General features: G+C 42.8%; 1 protein-coding gene across 1 annotated transcript in view; it reads right to left on the bottom strand.

Moving 5' to 3' along the window:
* TMEM163 (transmembrane protein 163) overlaps nt 1–22,991 on the bottom strand; it is a 245,389-nt gene that overhangs the window by 116,752 nt on the left and 105,646 nt on the right. The window lies entirely within an intron of this gene.

Below are 22,991 nucleotides of genomic sequence, written 5' to 3'. Positions count from 1 at the left end.
ACAAATTCAACCATAGAATGGATAAATTGGTGATATGTTCATCCTATGGAATACTAGACAATAGTGACAATAAATGAATTAGAGCTACTTGTAATTACAAATTATATTTGTTTGTATGAATACCAACAAATAATGATAAGGGGGAAAGAAGGTAAACAAAGTATTCACTGAGCAGATGATCTATTTATTGTTCTATTTGTATAACATTCAAAAAGCAGACAAAGTAACGTATGGTGGTAGAATTCATGATGTGGTTACCTTTGGCATAGGGAGTAGTGAGTGGGAGGGGACAGGAGAATGCCTTCTCAAGTAAAAAGACAAGGGAGTGTGAATGATTTTTACACAGGTATATTTGTTTTGTGAAAATTCATCAAACCCATGTTTTGTTCTGTGCATTCTTCTGTATGTCTCTTATGCTTTAGTTCTTTAAAAAGGAATACTTACAAATCAGCATTTAAAAAAAAACAAGGGGGGTTGCCTGGGTGGCTCAGTCAGTTGAGTGGCCAACTCTTGATTTCAGCTCAGGTCATGATCTTAACAATTGTGAGATAAAGCCCCATGTTGGGCTCCATGCTGGGCATGGAGCCTGCTTAAGATTCTCTCTCTGCCCTTCCTCATGTGCACATACACTTTCTTTCTTTCAAAAAATAAAATGAAATAAAATAAAATATCCCAAGAGCCTGAAAGATAAGAACTAGCTATTTCAGAAAAGGAAATCTAAACAGCCAATAAACATAAGATGGCAAAATTGGATAAGAGAAAATATCAGTTCTATTTCATCTATCAGAATGACAAGAATAAAAGAACATTTTAAGTGCCAAGTGTTGGTGAGGGTAGGGGGATACAAATCCTCTCCTTCAGTGCCAGCGGGAAAAGCTCTTTGAAGGGACACTTGGAAATGTTTAGCAAAATGTACAACACAGATCCAGGGAACCCAGCAGTTCTACTTTGAGAAATATATTCTGTCCTTCTACTGGCATAGGTGCAGAAAGAATATACACAATAGTGTTTATTACAGATCCATAAGAGCAAATCATTAACCACATAGACAGCCATTCATAAGAGGGATTTCATAAGTCATCGTACATTCATACTATGGAATGATACCATTAAGCTCTTGAAAAGATCTGTAATGATGTAAAATGTAGTGAGTGATGAAAGACAGGCAATTAATAGAGTGATTATTAATGTGTGTGTATGTGTGTGCATACAGAATTAAGAACACACATATGCAGATACAATGTCAGAGAAGTTATGTAACAGCCTGTGGACAGCGATTGCCTCACGAGGGACGGGCAGTGGAGGTGGGAAGGATGCCTTCATTCCACTGCATATCCTTTTGTGTGCTTTGGTTTTCTTACTGTGTGCATGTGCCTGAATGTATTCTCAAGGTGGAGATAGAGGCTCATGTGCTGCAACCAAAGAAAGAAGCCTAATGCCTTGTGACATGGCCACTGTGGATCAGTTATGTGGCTGCTTGCTGTCTTGGGCTTTAACTGGATTTAGCCAAAAAGGGCTTGTGCACATAGAGATTTGAGCAGCGACTGGCATTTCAGACTACGTGGGCCTGCTCTCTAGTGAGAGATCAAATAAATCTACTATTTGTCAACATCCACAAAACAAAATAGAGATCCCCCAAAATTAAAGTCCCCAGAATAGCACCTTTCTCCATTTGCAACAAATGGTTTCCTTTCCACTGGGGGATGCCTCTAATGCAGAATCAAGAGGGGGAGGAATGAATGCGAATATTCCCAGTAACACAACTGTCCTGGACATTCACTGGGTAGACACAAAGGTCAGAAAACTTATTTTGCAGTGGTTAAGTAGGTCAGGTCTCTGCTCAACTACACTGCCTCATTTGCTAGGACCTGAAAACTTCTATGTTCTCTTTTTTAAAGACTGCCATCATCCCTGAGGTAGTTAACTGCATAACCTTAACATCCTCATCACTTAAATAATAAAACTAGACCTAAATAGGATTTGTAATAGAATAAGGTAATTTACTCAACAAACAAGACTCACTTCATTTGAAAGCTTGAGGTAACCAAGGTCTGTCATGTTCTAATAAAAGTATTACCAGCTTTCATTAACCTTGAGCATGAGTTGTTACAGCCCCCAGAGGTAGAAACAAGAATAAAAGGAAAGAAATTTTAAGGCTAGTTTCTAAGTCAACAAATGCATTAGTTACAACAGGTGCCATTCGAGTGTTCTAAAGGAAGAAGAATATACAATAGCAAAGAAAGACATCATCAGATCCATCATACAATCAATACAACTTCACAAGAGAAGGTTAGGGATGAGTCACAATAAGAAACATGGAAGACACAGCCCTGAAAAGTGAATTACAGAGACACCATGAAGTCACTAAGCCAAAGACCCATACAGCAGCTGGGTATCCTGATACAAATAACCTGAAATGAGCTCTGATAGTATGTTACAGACGGAAAGCTGTGCTTCTGGCATTTTACATGAACAGGGACAATCTCCCAGTGATATTGAGCTGTAAATCAAAGATGAATCAGTGCTGATGCCCCCAGAAGAAAATAAGAGTAAAGAGTCATGGTTTTTCCTGATCCTATGACAGTAATTCTTCCCTGGATAGGATCAACTTTACTTCTACTCAGTGCTGATAAATAACTCATAGCTAGGCATCAGGACAGTGAAGTAAACATTTCAAAACCCTCTGGCCTGGTTGGCCCATCTAACACAGAGTTCTTCAAAATAATTTCTCCCAGGGTGCCTGGGTGGCTCAGTCGGTTGAGTGTCCAACCTCAGCTCAGGTCATGATCTTGTGGTTTGTGAGTTCAAGCCTGGTGTCAGGCTCTGTGCTGACATCTCAGAGTCTGAAGCCTGCTTCAGATTCTGTGTATCCCCCTCTCTCTCACCCTCCCATGCTGATGCTCTCTCAACAATAAATAAATGTTAAAAAAATGTAAAAATATAATTTCTCAGAACACTGTAGGTTTAAGACCTAAAGGATCACACTGATTTTTCTTTCATTCATACACACACACACACACACACACACACACACACACCCTCATTTCAGTCAGAGCAACTTCCTTCTCAGTTCTGTTAAAAATTAGGGGTCTGTCCATGAATAACACTTTTCGAAAGAAGACATCCAGATAGCTAACAGACACATGAAAAGATGTTCAACATTGCTCATCATCAGGGAAATACAAATGAGATACCACCTCACACCTGTCACATTGGCAAAAAATTAACCACACAGGAAACAATAGATGTTGGCTAGGAGGTAGAGCAAGGGGAACCCTCTTACACGGTTGGTGGGAATGCAAACTGGTGCAGTTTGCATTTTTCCTTGAAAAGTTAAGAATAGAGCTACCCTTCAACCCAGCAATTGTACTACTAGGTATTTATACAAAGGATACAAAAATGCTGATCTGAAGGGGCACATGCACCCAATGCTTATAGCAGCATTATCAACAATAGCCAAAGTATGGAAAGAGCCCAAATATTCACCAACTGATTAATGGATAAAGAAGGTGTGTCATATACAATGGAATACTGGCGATCAAAAAAATGAAATCTTGCCATTTGCAACAAGGTGGATGGAACTAGAGGCTATTACGCTAAGTGAAATAAGTCAGTCAGAGAAAGACAAAGATTTCATTCATTTGCGGAATTTGAGAAACACAACAGATAAACATAGGGGAAAGGAAGGAAAAAATAAGATAAAAACAGAGAGGGAGGCAAACCATAAGGAACTCTTAAATACAGAGAACAAACTGAGGGCTGCTGGAGGAGAGGTGGGGAGGGATGGGCTCTATGGGCGATGAGCATTAAGAAGCACACTGTCGGGATGAGTGGTGGGTGTTATATGTAAGTGATGAATCACTAAACTCTACTCTTGAAACCAAAACTACACTATATGTTAACTAACTTCAATTCAAATTTTTTAAAAAGGAGGATCTGTCAAAATTTAAGTGCACAGATCCATTGAAAAAGAACACTTAAAAGACACTTATATAAATGAAGACTCACTACCCACATCAATAAGAGGGATGGATGGTCTTCACACTACATACCACCCTTTGTAGATAGGACTAGTGTTCTAACCATAATCGCAACCCCAGTCCATGGCCCAGAACAAGCCTCTGATACAATTAGGCCCATCAGGCCCATCAGGAAAGTAAGGCCACATTCTGGTTCCATACTCAGAGATGGTCCTCAAAGCCGTCCATCAGCTACCACCAATCAATGGGACCCACAACACTCAACTTTGTGGATACCATGGCAACTTTTCTGGGATCCACACAGACACATACACTAGACAGCTGTTTTTGCTCAGTCTGCTTTCCTCCTCCTTTTGGCAAAAGAAATCCTCTTTTCTTTTGGAGCTCTTTCCCTTCCCAGGAGGGTAGGTACCTTGCCTTCAAGGACATTGCAAGGCAACCACATATTGGAGGGCTGGCCTGAGAATGAAGAGCTGACACGGAAGAAAGGGGAGAGGACAGAAAAGGAAGGAGGCGGGAAAGAAGGAGACAAACACAGTTCTGACAATGTCACTCGAGGCCATGGATGCAGCCAAATGCATTCTGTAATATGTTCTCATTTATTTTGCTTAAACTAATATGAGGGCTTTCTATTGTCTGTGTCTGGAACACTCCTGACTGCTACAACATACGTACGCCTCTTTCAATCATATCACCCAATGCTAAGGCTCACACTCCTCCCCCACTCAATTTGGCTTCACTTCAAATATAAATTAGGAATCAATTCACAAGAGGATTTCTTCAAACAATAAGCTCCCCTCAAATTATAAACAGTTTCAGTCTTAAGAATCCAATTATATACAATTCAACAAAATAGAAGGACACACAATGGGTAAAATATACAGCTAATAGGATAATGGTTAAAATGATATTGCCTAGTTATGGTCTTATTTTGCACTGACCTTTTCTCACTTGTATCTATCTTCTTACAGTCAAAAGCACACATCAAATTGCCAACCAGGCTATGGCTTGACTGTAGAATAGGGGGATTTCTGTCAGCTCACTCTCTACCATAACCCTGTTTCACTACCAAATTAAGAGTGGGGGGGTGGGTAGCCTAAGGTACTGAAATAATATTCACTAGGGAAAAAAAATCCAAAGAATTCTGCCGTACAGATTTTCAGAGAGTTTTAGAGTATATTTATCAGAGGTCCTCAAGACCACCCCCAGGCTTGGTGATTCACCCAAAGGGCTCACAGGAATCAGCATGCAGTGATACCTAGGACTGAGATTTACCACAGCAAAGCCCTATCAAGAGAGGGAAAAGGTGCATAAAGTAAAATGCAGAGAAGACAAGGCAGAAGATTCCAAGAGGCATCTCCCAGAGAATTCAGGAAAGATGTTTGATTCCCCCACCAAGTTGTGACAACACGTGCAAAGTGTCGTCTACCAGGGAAGCTTGTTGGAGAGTCGCACCCAGGGATTTTCTCAGGGGCTCACCACCTAAGAACCTTCTGTCTAGCACATACCAAAATTCCAGAGACCCAGAAGGCACAGGTGTTCAGCATAAACCACACTGCTTGCACAGAACGTTCAGGCTCAGGGAGCCACTCTTACTGCTGAGAGAAAGTTTAATATCAGCGTAGAAAACCTGTTTATTAGCCAGGTTCCCACCTGCCACCCAAAGACGAACCTTGCAGGCTTTTCTAATGACAGGCAGGCACACGTGTTGCGTGCTCACCTTTTCTGCCCAGGACCAGAGCCTAATTCCTCACATTCACGTGAGAGCTGAGCCCTGAGACGTGGAGTGGCTTGCCCAAAATCACATAGCAAAGATAAAACTAGCACCCCGGTCTCCAAATTCGCAGAGAGGGGAAGAGCCAGCCACCCTCACCCTCAGCTGCCAGACAGACTCATGCACACATATCCTCCAGTGAAGTCTGCTTCCGGGGCTGTAAACCAAGAAGACACCAAGGCAGCTGTGATTCTCAGGTCACAATTTCTCCATGGCAACATTAATTACATCCATCGGCTGAAAGTTTCACTGAGGGACTAAATATAATGTTGAAGATCCTACTGCTCTCGTTCCTCTTAGAAAAAGACACCTTTCCAACTCAATTTAATTTGAAAACTCCAAGCTCATTATCACTGTAATTAAAATCATACATTTTTACTTAAAGCTAGAAGAGTCCTCAGAGGTGGTCTATCTAATGCAATAGCTTTATTTAACAGAGAAAGCGCTGGGCTCCAGACAGGGAAGCAACTTGACCGAGGCTGCATCAGCATGTGCCACAGTCCTGTTCTCCGGACGGTAAGTCACATGCACTCCTAGTGCATCTCGCAGTCCTACCAGCCAGGCTCGGAGCTCAGAAGACCGTGATGATCTGAAATGTGTTCCTCCTCATGACCCGTACAGCGAAAATGCCAGTATTCTTCAAATAAGGGAGCTGATAAAAATGCTGTGCTGGAGGAGGAGACTTCATATGACATTTAGGTGATATTTATATGCATTCCCTTTTAAACATTCACAGTTACCTGGATGTAAAACACAGTGCTGAATATGCAAAGATTCAACATGCTGGAGACATCTATGCCCCACAGATGAAGCCACTGGGTTAACCATCAAGGGGCCTTCCACGCCCTGCTTAGCCCTGAGCAAGCTGTGCCTGTGAGCGCAAAAGAACAATATGGCACTTATTTACATGGTCAGAGGAAACAGATTTTAGGCTTCCCAAGAAGTTATCATGGCACACCACACAAAGAGAAGCCAGCCACAAAAGCTCGTGAAGACCAGTCATTTCTCTTCAGAACAGATTCTTATTGTATGCAATCCTCTGACTGGGAAAACCCAAACAATGAGCATGTTTCCATAGTCTAATATGAAATACAGGTCAAATTTAACAACTGATGCATTGCAGGAACTCAGTCTAGAAACTGATATTCAAGGTGTATGAGAAAAGTGTAAACCCACTGCTTCTCAACTGGGGGCATGTTGGCCCCCTAGGGGACCTTTGCCAACCTTTGGAGACCACTGTTTGTTGTCACAGCGGGGGAAGGGAGCAGATACTCCAGGCCTCTTGTGAGTAGAGGCCAGGGCTGTTGCTAAACACCCTTCAATGCACAGGAATGCCCCCTCTACAAAAATGATCTGGCTCCAAGTATTGAAAGTACCAAGGGTGAGAAGCCCTGCTTTCAAGAGATAAAGGCCAATTCATTACTCTCGATAGTATCTGGATAAATTAATGCTGAGAGTTTTGTGCTGTTTTAAGTGTTGAGTATGAGGATACATAAAGGTAAATTCAATTCAGACGATAAAATGGCATTAAAGACATAATTCAGTTAACCGGAGGAATCCAGATGCCATAAGTTTTAGACAGTTTTAGTTGGTTTATTTCAGTACGCTGAGGCTTGTGTCCCTTCATCCTGTGCAACTTCCAATGCTGTTTGGCCATAATTTGGTCATTACTCTTGGGATGGTAGTTGCAGACCTGCCTCTATTATTAGAGCCCAGGGAGTGAAGGACCGTCTGGTAAGCCCGGAGAGGGACCCACAGAGCAGAGCCTGCCCAGATGGCCAGCAGCAGCTACACGGCCTTTGGGCCAGAGCTGCCAACTACCACTCAGCAGTCTGTATCTTTAATTACATTTCTAAGTGTTTAGAGTAAAATTTTCAAAACCACTATGAAAACACTGGTAAATCAAGAGAGCAATTAGGAGTGAGAAATAAAACCCATATTGCCAAACAGTAAAGAAGAAGCAGATACTGGTAACTTAGGAAACAGGGGAGGTAAATACGATAAAAATAAATAAGATCTGTCCATGGTATGTGTACAGGAAGGGAAAACGGCCAAGCATGAAGACAGCAAAACAGAGCCAGGGTAGACTGTACCAAAGATCTAGGGAGATGTGTTCAAATCTTACCTTCTCCAAAATTATTTATGACCTGCCTAAGATTTTTGGTGTTCTTCAAATTTGCTCCCAGAAAAAAATTTTAAAAAAATAAATTAGAAAAATAAAAAATATTTAAAAAAAAACAAATTTGCATCCAGAAAGTGCATATTTAGATGAAGAAATTATCTGAAAACCAAATGGGGGCGGGGGGGTGGTAAATTCACTAACGGGTGCTGAGGTGCTTGCAGGTTTCCCAGCCACAGATGGGAACAGACTGCATGATGGCTCGGTTTGATGAAAGCCCCACATACAGCTGTACAGGCTATTCACTGCCCAAGGGCTTCCTGTCCACTGAGCGTAAGAACCCAGATGAGTGGGCCAGCCAAGCTGAGCACCCTGATGTGAGAAGTGCATCCACACTCAGGAAAGACCCGTATTTCTCTAATATGCTCAAAGGTGCTTCATAGCAATTAGACTGCATGGTAGAGAGGGAGGCAGGAACCACCTGCCAAGAAAGCCGGCCTGAACATGTGAGGATGTGGGGAGAAAAGGGGCAACACAGGGTTCCCAGGCATGCAGAATGAGAGGCCAGATGGAGGGCGGGGGAGGGAAAATCACCTATTCACCCTTGGACTTTTTTCAGCATAGCCTGAGTGAGAAGAATCAAGAAAGAAATGATCATAAAAACAAGTACAGATATCTGGGCATAACTTTACAGAGATGCTTGGCCTTGATTTTTCACCTACAAAATGGGACCTGGTTAAAGCAGTTTGGAAATAAATCTACCTTAACCACAGTCAGAGCCCCCCTACCCTCAATTGCTACCATTCGTGCCTCTATTCATCCAGGAGCAGAGGCTAAGAACTTCCCTTTCTATTGTCAGACAAGTCCCTGGGTCATGCTCACCCCTGCCTTTATTTCAGCTCTACACACTCATTACCAGGGGCCTGTGGGGTAGGCAGGATCACAGGGCTGAAGTGAACAGAACAGTCCCTGCCGCTCAGTTCACATGTACTGGGGCAAACAGACACATAGGCAGCATTCATGGAATTATTTCATGCTGAGCCACCCATGTGTCACTGTTATGCCCAGATTGTGATCTCCCCAAAATCCCAAGACCACCAAGGAGTCCGAGTCACGTATGCAAAAGCAAAGGGCATTTATTCAGGCTTAAGCTCGGGCTCCCAGACCTCACCAATGCAGTGGATCCGTGCTGAGAGCCCCAAACAATGGAGAAGTAGGGTTTTTATCACAGTCTGGGCGGGGAAAGGGGTGATGGGCAGAGACTACAATGTGATAGGACAGGGTGACAGCAGAGGTTGATGAGGCACAGAGGGATTGGTGGATTTAAAACTAAGCGGGCCAGAAAAGTGGCGGGAACGTCCAGTACTTTCCCAATCTCCGGTGATTGGTTCAGGCAGGGGGAAGGGCGGTTGCTTAAGCCTGCTGAGTCATGCCTCAGAAACTTGGGCCTTTTAATTTCTGGGGCCTTCTGAAGCCTGCCATGGCACTGGTTTGGTTCTTCATCACATCCCTGCGATAACACTCTCTTGCCTCAAGAAGCTGATCATTGCTCAACCCTTAGGAAGACACAATATGTCTGCTATGCCAGTCTGTCTAATTTGGGAGGGAAGAGAGATTTCACCAGGGAGTCTCGTTCTATTTTCACCAGGGTAGGATTTCACGAGGTAAGCAGAAGAGAACATCCTATGTCAAAACAAGGCAAGTTTGAGGGAGACAGGCTTCCAGGCAGTGCTGAGCCTCAGGAGAATCACTAAGTTTGGAGGGGGGTGGCTGGGACTTGTCCCAGAGAGTCAGGCTCAGGGACATGGAGGTATAGTTCTCCATGTCAAGAAGAATGAAGAAGGACCTTGGGCAATGCCTATGCTTAAGACGTGAGCAAAGATGGAAGAGTCAGTGAGAAAACAAAAGGAACCATGGCAGTGGATGAATGAGAGCTGGAAGGTTTAGTACCTTAGGGCTCAAGGGTAGGGTTTTCAGAGGTTGACCATCAACAGTGTGCATGGGGGACAAGCCCCTGAGGAAAGGCACTTGACTGGTCAGTTGAGGGGGGCATGATGGACACAAAGTAAGAATAGAGGGGATATGAGGATTTTGAAATCTCTTGGTGATCTGAAGGAGAACGTCATCAAGTATTAGGTAGGGGATTATGAGCTGGCTGTGAAATTCCATGAAGCAGTTTTAGTCACCCAAGAGCCCGTTACTGTAGTATTTCTCACTAAGCACTAAATTAGGATGCCAAAAATGCCAATAAGGCCTTGTGAAGTCATGTTTTTGGAAAAACTGCAGCCCCAGTTAAAGGGCTTGATCCCAGATGAGCCTAATTTTAGCTTGCAAGGTAGGCTCTCTCAATATCAAAGGCCACCCATTAAGCAGCAGTAAGAATTTTAACCTTGAACAAATGGCCCAGCAGGACTCCTTACCAATCAAGCTGAATGCATCTCAGAGGCCAAGGTTTTCTTTCTAGGAGAGAAAGGTCTCCCACACAAACCAGCAGGAGAGGCAGATAATGGCCTAGCCTCTCCAGAGCCACTCGGCTTTCAAAGCTGAGGCTATAGGGCCTGCAGGGAACAAACCTGAAAATCGAATGCACCTGCAAACATTTCAAGTCCCAAACAGAAAGGGCAACTTTGCGCTTGCAGACAGGTCCACCTCCACGCTTATGATGCACACAGTGTCCTTCCTTCCTTCCCCTGCTATCAATGCTGTCTGAAGATTTAAGGTAGGAACCACCCCTTAAAATCTCCTCATCTGACGTATCATTAAACAAAGATACTGATATGGTCTCCCTGCTGAAATGATGCACACTCAGCTCTTTCTAAACCTTATAAATCCCCTCATCCACCCCATCCACACTACCAGGGTCTACAGCTACCTTATTCCTATTTGCAAACCCCTCCTCCAAGCCTGCCCCAGTGCTAAGCAAAGAGGCTGATAGAAAACAGCACACAGTAGGTATTTCCTGAACTGAAGGCAACTGCCATTTTTTTTTTTTTTTGGTATTTGGGATAGACATATATAGATCACACACACACTACACGTTACAACACACCCACACAAAGATGTAAGCATCAACTCAAAATCAACTGCTCTCAAGAGCCAAAATCTGTGCTCTTTATGGGAATCACATCTCTCTTCTGGTTGGTCCTTCCCTTCCCCCCAGGAATCCCATCTATTAACCAAGGTCCCAGGAGGGAACAGAAGTCACCCTAGATGCCACAAAAGAAGAGACTTTACCTTGTAGGCTTAAAGGTCAAAACTGGACCTGGTGAGTCACCCAGAAACCAGTAACAGTCAGAAGCAGTTCCACACTAGGGCTGGAGTGAAAAGGGGAGGGGACAGTGTCCCCAGAGCCAGCAGAAACTGGATCCCTCCAAGAGGTGATGCCCCAGATAGAAATTACTATAGACCTGCTATGCCAGAGGCTCAGAGCCTAGACTGAGGGAGCCATCAAGAGTCAGGCCCTCTCCCCCTACTCCCTGCCATCTCTTTCAGGAGTCCCCCAGGTGTTCAGGCCACACCCACACCAGTTGAGAGGCATTTCCCCGGCTCTCCCCCACCTGTCACTGTGAGCCACTGTGCCCACAGAATACTTACTTACATCCTAAATAAGAGGAAATTATGGCTGGCTTTTACCCCCTTCAATGTTCCTACCTTTGATAATACACTTATATTAGTTTCATAATTTCAAAGGAAGAGGAAGAGAAAGGATAGTTTTCAGATGAGATGTGCACTATTCTGGCAGTCTTCCATTTAAAGTCTTGATCACAGAAGTTAGCTCGAAAAAGAGAAGTCCACATATAGATTTTTCTCACACTATTTTGGGTTCTGGATTTGCCCATTTCAAAAACGATTACTCTCCTCTGAGCCAAACAGGAGAACCCAGACTTACCCACCTAAGGGAAGAGCAGATGTTCTGGTTATATTAATGACTCCACTGCACTGGTATAGCCTTTCTAGAACCAGAAATGTACCGGGTTCTTATCATATCAGCCAATTATATATACATCTCGCCACACATGAATTGTGAAGCATTTACCATGTGGCTAGATTTTACATATGTAATGTCATGTGTAGTCATTTGGAGAAGATTAATTTGATAACGAATTGCAAAAGGCCTCAGACAACACTTCTCCATGGTACAGCTACTATAAAAAAAATACTGTACACATCCAAAATAATATTAATATGCAGCTGTGATTACTCTCCATCCATCTTGTCCCAATAATCTGACACATAGCCTGGACATGGTAATTCTGATCATGTAAAATCTCACAGCCTAAGTGGATTATAAATAACGGAGTCTGTGTGAATGTGCCTATACAAAGCAACAATTTTTCAATAGCTCAGCCAAGTGGAGCCTACTGTGTTCTAAATAAAGAGAGAGGTAAGAAGAGACTGACTGCTCTATTCCCCAACTGCTAACTTACCACATTTCTTCCATCCCCAAATTCCCCACCACAGAGATAAAAACCTCTATTCCGGACCCATCCAGTATTTAAATAGAGAGACAATCAGAAAAGTAAATAAAATGGTTCAATTATCCCAACAGGAGATCATAAGAAGGAACAGAAGTCTCCAGCAGGTACAGTGCCTTGAAGGAACCCCAAACAGCAGGATGGCATCAAACCCTCTTAGAGCTGGGGGGAGGGGGGTCCTGGTGTATAACCCCCACCCCACTTCTCTTCGGCAACTTCAGCTGTCAACTCGGTTTCACTCAAGGGGGCAACCAGTCCCATAAGAGCTTTCAATGCAAGAATTATCGCTCAATTTTCCAGCTTTTCCAAACACCTAGAGTATGGACACAGAATTCTTTTCCAAAACTCCATTTTTTTTTTTTTTTTGCCCATACGACAATATAAAAAGGACTTAAAACCACTCCACCATAAACCTATTTACCTGTAAGACTCATACCCGATAATTACCTCTGGTAATTTTTCAGGATGATTCCCCCATGATATTTTCTTTATAAGTCACTCTGAAATTTCTTCCACAAAGTACTTTTCACAGGGTTATGAAAAATGGACAGCCACTGAATGACAAAGTTCTGGACTCACCTGAGTTCTCAATATTCCTGCTGTCATCATTGAATCACGTTCAACGCTTTACCCCCTAATCTCCTCTTTAAGAGGTAGTCAATGGGAAAGGCAACTATTCTTTCAGGGGTAGTGTGTTCAGGTTGGCCGTACAGGGCCTTGAGACAGACACTCATGGATTTGAATCCAGTCACGACCCTACATCATCCATTGCACAGGACAAATTGTTCAGTGTCTCCAAACCTCAGATTTCTTATCTGAAAAGTGATATAATGACTTGCTTGCTAAGTTGTGAAAATTAGAAGGAGTATCAGGCACACAGTAAGCAACTTACCTCTTACTGCATGAGTATTTCCTGCTAATTTGTTTCTCAAGTACTTCTTGCTAAAGAAACAAATTTTTGGCCCTTGGTTAATAGTAATGAATTCTTACATATGACAAGAAAGATATCATGATACCAAACTGGGAAGTCTAGTCATAAAATAAAATACAATGAAACCAGAAGTATAATAGGTATCAAAGATTAACTATTAAGCCAGAAGATTTGGTATCTAACAGAAACCTCAACCCTAGATTTTAATGAAGAACTTCAGTAAACAGAAGTATTTGATGTGTCCAAGTATTCAGTAAAAAAAGGAATTTTCTTAATGTCCAAATACTCAGTAAAAAAAAAAAAAGGAATTTTATTAAATTCAGAAGATGCATTTTCATGGCACATTAAAAGCTCCTCCTTAGACCTCAAGGACTTTTACAGAGAAGGAAACAAAGGTGAAAAGAGAACTCATTCAGGATTGAAAATTAATTAGTCCATCTCAACCCCATGAGGCACAGCCATCAATTTAAGAGACATAAGACCATACTCTGGATTTTAATTAGGAAGGTTACAAAACTGTTTAAGAACCAAAACCTAACTGTCAAACCCAATTAAGCAGGTTTATAGAACATACAATGTAATGCTACAATGTGTTCTTTTTGTAAAAGAAGAGTAAAATAAAATCCTTGCTCAGGGCTCACCAGCTTCCCTCCAAAATAGATAATAATATATACATATCATTCATTCATTCATTGTGCAAAGGATGTCAGTCTTTGAGACAATAAGAAATTAAATCTTTGGGACATCTGGGTGGCTCAGTCTGTTAAGTGTCTAACCTGGGCTCAGGTCATGATCTCCCGGTGTGTGGATCCAAGCTCCACATCAGGCTCTGTGCTGACATCTTGGAACCTGGAGCCTGCTTTGGAGTCTGTGTCTCCCCTCTCTCTCTGCCCCTTCCCTACTCATGTTCTTTCTCTATCTCTCAAAAAATAAATAAACGTTTAAAAAAAAAAAAGAAATTAATCTGGAACTGGGCCCAAGATCAATACATTTATAAGTCACCACACAACCTGGGACAGAGGCAAGAAGTGGATGGTGGTTCTGGCTCAGTCCGGCTCTGGCAACTTGCCTCGCCAGGAGGGGTTTCATGAGATGACCAGTGAGGCTCAATTCAGTTCCAGGATCCCAAAATGAAGACAAACCTCCTGACCATTACTGATGCTGACACCAGTGAGCACAGTCTGCATTAAGGATTAGGGACACATCAGGCAAATCGGGTAGACAAGAGCATGGAGTCCAGAATATATCATAGCATCCTGAGACACCATCTCTGGTTGACCCTTGTCTTCTTTTTTAACCAATCTTCTATTACCAAAAATAGCTATTTGAAAAATAACTCAACAGTCTTCTTCCCATTAAAGTCACTTACTTCCAGGGAGCCTGGGTGACTCAGTTGGGTAAGTGTCCAACTCTTGGTTTCAGCTCAGGTCATGATCTCACATTTGTGAGATCAAGCCTTGCATCTGGCTCTGTGTTGACAGTGTGGAGCCTGCTTGGGATTCTCCCTCCCTGTCTCTCTCTCTCTCCCCACCCATCCCCACTTTCTGCCCCTCCCCTGCATGAGGTCTCTCCTTGGCCTCTCTCAAAATACATAAACTTTTTAAAAACCTTTAAAAAAAAAAGTAAATTACTTCTTTAAAAATAACTAGGAAATACATACAACAAAACCAGTTTTCACACTCTCTTCAAAAGTGTCTACGTGCAAATAGCCTCAACAACTAGTCATGCTTGCCTCTTTAAGAAAGTATCTGAAATTCTCCACTTTAACTTTGGTGAGTAAAAGTGAATGTCAACATTCACATTCATTCTAGAACTGGGTCCATTTTCACTCAAATATGAAATAGCAGCTACCATCAGACCCTCCCCAATCTCATCCTCCAAGAATCCCCTCCCTATAGGAGCCTAAAACATTCTTTGGAGGTGGGAAGAGCTTTCCATGAAGGTCATGAAGAAATATTTTACTTTTAGTTCCCCATCCTTTCCTACTGTACACATCAGCACATGTAACTAATTATTCCACGTTAGCCATGAAGAATTCAACTTTCCGTGAAGCCTTAGAATGAAAAAGGCAACTATCCCTCCTACCTTTGAACCACTGGTTCTCTGTTTTAAATATTCAGTGGCTCATCATATGACTACCTGCATTTGAGGACTTTGTCCTTACTAATGGTGTCATGAAGCTTGAGGGGTGTCTCTGCCACCCTGAGTATGGGTGGAAATATCAAGAGATACTTCTTTTTTTTTCAGTCTTTTTTAATATAGTTTATTGTCAAGTTGGTTTCCACATAACACCAGTGCTCACCCCAACAAGTGCCCGCCTCCATGCCCATCACCCCCCTTCCCCTCTCCCCCATCCCTATCAGCCCTCAGTTTGTTCTCAGTATTTAAGAGTCTCTTGTGGTTTGTCTCACTCCCTCTACTTAACTATTTTTTCCCCTTCCCCACCCCTACGGTCCTCTGTTATGTTTCTCTTGTTCCACATGTAAGTGAAAACATATGGTATCTGTCCTTCTCTGCCTGACTTATTTCACTTAGCATAACACCTTCGAGTTCCATCCACTTTGCCACAAATGGCCAGATTTCATTCTTTCTTGTTGCCATTTAGTATTCCATTGTATAGATAAACCACAACTTCTTGATCCATTCATCACTTGATGGACATTCAGGCTCTTTCCATGTTTTGTCTATTGTTGAGAGTGCTGCTATGAACATTGGGGTACATGTGCTCCTATGCATCAGCACTCCTGAATCCCTTGGGTAAATTCCTAGCAGTGTTATTGCTGGGTCACAGGGGAGTTCTATTGTTAATTTTTTGAGGAACCTCCACACTGTTTTCCAGAGGGGCTGCACCTGTTTACATTCCCACCAACAGTGTAGGAGGGTGTCCGTTTCTCCACATCCTCGCCAGTATCTAGAGTCTCCTGATTGGTTCATGTTAGTCACTATCAAGAGGTAATTCAATCAGAACTGCTCAGGTTTACACATACACATGCACACTCCAAATAGTAGAGGACCATGACAGAGTACAAGAAATGCCAGAACTTGAGGGAACTTTCTGTGGGTTTCCTAGAAAGGGTGATCATTCCACAAAGTGAAGAAAGACAGCTGTGTGCTATGGAAAGCTGCCTGCTGAGACAGAAGGGAACTAAAAAGGGGGCAGAAGCTGGGGCAGGGAAGGGTGAGTTTTGCAAAGACAGGTCTGCATTTTGCAAATGTATGCACTTGGACTAATCAGAAAGCCTAACCCACGAGCTGGCCTTGGTGCACAGTGACTTGCATACTATCAGTCAGAATAAATGCTGGGACGAGGAGAAAAGTCAAACCTATGTCTTCTTTTATGGCAACAGTAAGTCACTGGCAGCTGAAAGGAGGAGTGATGGAGCTGTCAGGTGGGAGTGATTAACGGCAAACTCCACCTTAAGAGGAGGGAATGCAGGGCCAGAAAAACTACTTCCGAGATTCAAGGGGCCTAAGTTCTCTCTTACCTGGAAGGAGTAGAAAAGAATCTACCTGCTGGAACATACACCAAATGCTGCCTAAGGCATCTCTACTTCCACTTCCTCTAAAAATGGCACCAAAACACACTTCTCCGTTTGGGGAGGAATCTCTGTGCAGTGATTCCTTAGGTAAAAGGCTATACTCATTTTTGCTACTCCTGTGGCAAAGAGAGTCCTTGGAGCTTCTAAGGAACTTTAGTACTGGCACAGCAGTTATTTAGAGGCCAGTTTTGTAAGCTAGGTGCCTTACTTGATTCCTCACCCCACTCTTACTAAGCATGTAAAATTGGGCAATTCCTTTAGTGTCTTTATGCCTTGGGTTTCTCTACCTGCAAAAGGAAAATAATAATCTCTAACTCACAGGGTTGTTGTGTACTGAAGGCATGGACACAGGCAAAGCATTCACAGCACACAGTAAACACCTACGGCATGCAAGCTTTAACTCATTAGCTTTCCTCAGGTGTACCTCTACTCTCTAATATTTGTCACTCATGTGATTCAATTTTTAGAAGACAAAAATCTGCTAAGAGGTTCCCATAGATTAAAGTAAAAAAAAAAAAAAATCAATCAAGCTAAACCCGGGGCTACTGAGGGCTCTTACTCAAAACTCCATGGAGAAGAGGGTGCCTGGATGGCTCAGCTGGTTGAGTGTCCAACTCTAAATTTCAGCATAGGTCATGATCCCAGGGTCGTGGGATCGAGCCCCACATTGGACTCTGTGTTGAGTGTGGATCCTGCTTAAGATTTTTTCTCTCTCTCTCTCCCTCCCTCTCTCTTTCTCTCTCTCTTCCCATCTCCCCAGCTTGCACATGCTATCTCTAAAATTTTAAAAAAAGAAAAGGGGGAGGGGAATAAGACAGGGAACACATCCCTCAACTCCCCTCACTCTTATAGGATGAAATCACATTTTTGGATGCCCTAAGTGATACCACGTAAAGTTTCTCAACTGTTGCCATGAGCAGAGCTTAAAAACAATGCAAACTTTTAAGACAAATAACAAACATATCACAGGCCACGAAGGGGCTGGACCAGAGAAGGGCATCACCCTCAAGCAAAAATCACAAACTCACTGCCCAAACTCAAAGCGGCATCCACAAAAGTGTGTATTCATGGAGTTCCCACAAGGTCATGGAATGAACACCCAGACAGTGTTTAGAAGGGTTTCCAGGTGATCTGTACACCCACCTTGCTGTCACATATGTGAAAATCACAGGTAGAAAATCCCTCAAAGAAACTCAGTTTGGATCCTCAACATTTATTTGAAAGACAAAGTAACCCTAATAGGAGTTTGAAGACCATTTCATCTTAAAAGACCTCTCTGAAACTGCTTGTAAAAAAACAGTCCACAAACACAGGATGAAGACCCAGATTCTTGCTAATGAAAAAAAGGAAGTATGGGTGGGAACTTGTATTGGATTCACATGTGACAGTTTGTCAAAATTATCTGCAATGTGAAACTATCAACAACATGCCTGAGCACCACGCCTGGCGTAAACTCACAGAAGCTGAGGCCCACCATCAGCTGTGATTTGTCCAGGAGCAAAGAACGGGGTGGCTGCAGGGTTCAAGGCACAGCTCTGGATCCAGACTGCACATGGTGAGATCTGCTCATGGCTCCACAGACACTTCACAGCCATGACACTTTCAGGACACTTCAATGTTCTTTAGCTGGGAACTTGAGAGAGAGTCCACAAACCTGCATGCTTGCCTGCAGACATTTCATTCTGTCATAACCACACCCCATGTAGAGGCGTTTATTACATGTATACATTCAATTCCTACTTCTAGAAACAGGAGTAGGAGGAGTTCACAGCCTCATTCTCTAAACCTAATCACTTCCCAGGTAATGGCTGCAAAGTGAATCATCTGCAAAACCCATATAATCTCATCTCCATTTCCTAGCTGGGTGACTTTGGACAAATTACTTACTCTCTCTGTCCTCTATTTCCTCTTAGAGTACTGAGGTCATAAGGATCAAATGAGTTAATGTAGTGAAGTGCTTAGAATGGTACCCAGCCTTAGTGATGCTTGGTAACAGTTAGCTATTAATATTATTAATTCTTATAAATGTAAGACAAAATTGGGGGGGAGGGCGCCTAGGTGGCTCAGTCGGTTAAGCGTCTAACTTTAGCTCAGGTCATGATCTTGTAGTCTCGTGAGTTCAAGCCTCACATCAGATTCTGTGCTGACAGCTCAGAGCCTGTTCTGATTCTGTCTCTCCCTCTCTCTCTGCCCCTCCCCTGCTCACACTCTGTCTCTCAAAAATAAACATTATGAAAAAAATCTTTAATAAAAGTAAAAAAAATAAATGTAAGACAAAATTGGGGTATTTCATTAAGAAAAGTAACCATGAAAAGAAAGAATAGCTAGCTGCCCTTTTATTTATTAAATATAAATAAAGCCAAAATGTTCCTCCCAGGGAGGATTTCTGTGCATATGCTCTTTGAAATAAGAGCTCAATAAAGTCTGTAATGAAGAGCCAGTGAGGCTCTAAGGACCTCTAAACAGTGTTCAAAATTTGGGTTGTCAATTGTAACAAGTTTACAGTTGAGTCAAAGTACATAAATGCCACTGAAATTCTTTGGATGATACTTGTTACAGAAAGGGCTGTTTCCAAGGCAACTTTCTTTTCTTTGGGGGTCCCTTAATCTCAGCCAAGCTTGTATTAGTCAGCTAGGGCTGCCAAGACAAAGCACCACAAATTAGGTGGCTTAAACAAGAGAAATACATGGTCTCACTGTTGTGGTGGCTGGACGTCTGAGATCAAGGCATCAGCAGGGGTGGTTCCTTCTGAAGGCTCCAAGAGGCAAAAAGCTCCATGCACCTCTCCTAGCTTATGGTGGTCTACTGGCAATCTTCGCTTTTCTTTGGCTTCTGTTACATTACCCCAATTCTCTGCCTTCACCATCTTCATCTTCCATTTTTCCCTATGTGCATGTCTGTGTCCAAATTGCTCCTTTGATAAAGACACCAGTCATATTGGAGCACAAGTCCGGCCTACTCCAGTATGACCTCATCTCAACCAATTACATCTGCACAATCCTATTTCCAAATCAGGTCACACTCTGTAGGAATGGAGTTCGGGACTTCAACACATGAACCTGGGGAGACACAATTCAACCCCTAATAGCTGTTGAAGGAGTCCAGGCCTGGTTCTACCAGTAGGATTAACAAGCTGCCCCAACAGAGCTCGAAGCCCATCACGAAAGTACCGTGCTGGCTGCTCCTGAAGGCTTTATTAACCACAGAAATGTAATATAGCAGCAGGGGTTAATAGAGCAAGCCATCTTAAGTCAAGAATCACTTATATTTGGTCATTTAATCTGCCAGAAAAATCCAAAAGGATCCTTTTATCCTTTCCACACCTAGAAACAGTAGACAGAGTGGCACTTCCTTTCTCATGAGATCTGGGAAAAATAAAAATGGTAGGAAAACTGGGGTTGAAGAAAGGGCAATTTTGATTTATTACCTAGTCCCAGAGACCTGAAAAACTATGGCCTTTAAAGTCCTACAAACAGAATCCAAAAAGGTCTACCCTTGACCTTGAACCAAAATAACCCCCCCCCCACCTGCCATCATGTGTGAAGGTGGGTTAAGGGCAATACATGTACAGGAAATCTGAACTTCTGCACAACTCTCAGTCCCTGATGCCAGTCTTCCCACATGTCGAGGTGTAGAGGTCTGTGCCAAAGGCCAATGCAGACACAGAAGAAACCAACACATGTAGGCAAATCACACAGCAAGGGCACCAAGGAACTCTATGTCCTCACTATTCTAATTCTGGAATATTACAACCTTAAATAAGAAAGTAGTTCCTTAACCAAAGAGCCCTACATGCTACCTCAGGGTTTCTGGCTGGTTGAATTCCTTTCCTTGGTTACAGATTCAGTTTAGCTACATGATATCAAAAACCTGGAAGACTCCAGAGACCTCCTAGGCACTGACTGATGAAAGGTATTCAAACACATAACAAGAAGGGATGTACTCCAATTCCAATTACCATAGAGCATTTACATTTAATTTATTTTCAGAATGAAAGCAACTCATAGTATTCTCTATTGTGTTCCATGAAAAATCACTCTGTCCTGTACAGTCTCTGTGAATCACCACATCCAAAGGGAAGTAACACATTACAGAAGCCCAGAAAAAAATTGGACAGGAGTGCCTTCAACGTCACATAGGTTTGTACCCAACTTGCATTATGTCCATAAGCCAAAGACCACTTCCTTTTGCGTCCTACATTAACACTTCTGGAACAAAGAGAATTAAGCAGGTGAGTATGAGGACTATTGTCTTCCCAAAGCACCTACCATGGTCAGAGCTCCAAGAGAAACCTGGCTGGACAACCAGTCTGGCCACAGGCTGCAAAGCTGGTAAGTTGTCAATGGGATTTAAAAAAAAAAAAAACCCTTTCTCTGACAACTCCAAGAGAGTTGAGTCAGAGAACAAGAAAGGGGGTTGAGGGTGGGAAATAACTGTGATCCTGCAAGGTGACATCTGCCACCATATCTAAACTATGCCAGTCACATCTCATCACATCTCATCATTTGGCCAGAGAACCAAAGCCAAACAAAAAAGACAATTATCACCTGGGGTCCCAATCTACAGCTCCTAAACCAGATGAAAATGGACGGGCATTGCACCTGAGAGGGAAGACAAGGCCAACCCAGGGAGAGGATACTCAACCAGCACATGCCATCAACCAAGGCAACATCATAGCTCCTCTGAGAAGGACAGTCTTCCATTCAGACAGGCATTAAATGCCTACTGTGTGCAAAGGCCATATGCTAAGTGGGGTAGAGGAGAATCTACCCATGTGCATACCCCAGAATATACACATGGACCTTGATGCCCAGAAACTTACTCAAGAAAGCAAATGTATCACAATGTAAAGTTTGTCTAACAAAGTATACAAAGGGGTCACATTATTTATCACTTGATGATGGCTGAATCAAGTAGGGCTGCATGGAATAGGTGACATATGAGCCAATACTGAAGGGTGGCAATTAGCAAAAATTGCAAAACATGAGAGAATATGCAAAAATTTGTAGAAGAGACTCTGTTCCCGTGGAGGGCAGAGAACAAGTTAGACTGAAGTGTGGGGTTCATCAAGGGTCCTCACCAGCAGGATGGGCTGTATTTAGCAGGTAACAGGGGCCATTTAATGTCACAGGGAATACACGGTGTGTATTTCAAAAGTGAACTTTCAAAAGTTCACTCCACTCCACTATATAGTCACCCTTAGGATGGACTGGATGAGACCAAGGCTAAAGGCAGAGAGTTTAATTATGAGGCTATCACAGTAGTTCATGCACAAGGTCATGATATGCAAAACTGAGAGGCAGCATAAAGACATCAGGGACTGGGTGAGCTCTAATATACACACAGAATACACAGGACGGGACACTGAAAGGGGCACAAGAGAAGGCAAGACTCAAAGAGGAGGCAACACTCAGGGGAAAATGACCCACACAGCCCTGAGTGCCTACTGTGTATATTGCACTGGCAATGCATGTATATGATTAAGACACACCCTAACCCTCCAGAAACCTAAGAAAGGCAGGAAATCAACAACCACATTACTCATGCAACAGCTGTAGGATTTGGGTTTAAGGATATATAGACTTGCTCTTATTTGTCACTTAGACTTAAATTTCCCATCATTTTCCAGGCCTTCTCCTCCATCTAGTCCAAGCTATGATTCTTTTTTTTTTCCTAAGAGTATTGACAACCTATACCCAAACCAATAATATGAAGTCCTCATTTTTAGACAAGAGCCTAGTGGAGATACAGAAAGGTTAAGTAACTTGCCCAAGGTCACACAGTCAGTAGCCAAAGCAGCTGGTCTGTCTCACCTCATGTTCTCACCTGTGTCCCCTCCATGAAAACTCCACCCAGTTCACTCACTCTCATGCCATCTGAGCTGCTGTGACTGCCCGTAACCATACAACGCTGCTCTGGTTTCTCCCAATTCTTGTCCAGCACTTCCACAGAAATCTGCCTAAAGCCAGATTCACATCACACCACTTCCATTTACAATCGTTCGTAGCTCTGCCAAACAAAGCTCAAATTCCATAGTCTGACATTCAGGCACTCCCACCACTGGTCAAATGCCACCACTTACAATATGTTGCTACCTCCCATTTAGCTTTTAGGAGCAACAACCATTTAAGTTTTTCTGCAGTCTTCACAGCCCATAAATGTGCACATATAAG

Source organism: Crocuta crocuta, unplaced genomic scaffold (assembly GCF_008692635.1).
Source record: "Crocuta crocuta isolate KB4526 unplaced genomic scaffold, BGI_CrCroc_1.0 scaffold427, whole genome shotgun sequence".
In the NCBI taxonomy this organism is placed as follows: Eukaryota; Metazoa; Chordata; class Mammalia; order Carnivora; family Hyaenidae; genus Crocuta; species Crocuta crocuta.
The sequence above is the reverse complement of the archived record's forward strand: the minus strand, read 5'-3'. Positions and strand labels throughout refer to the sequence as shown.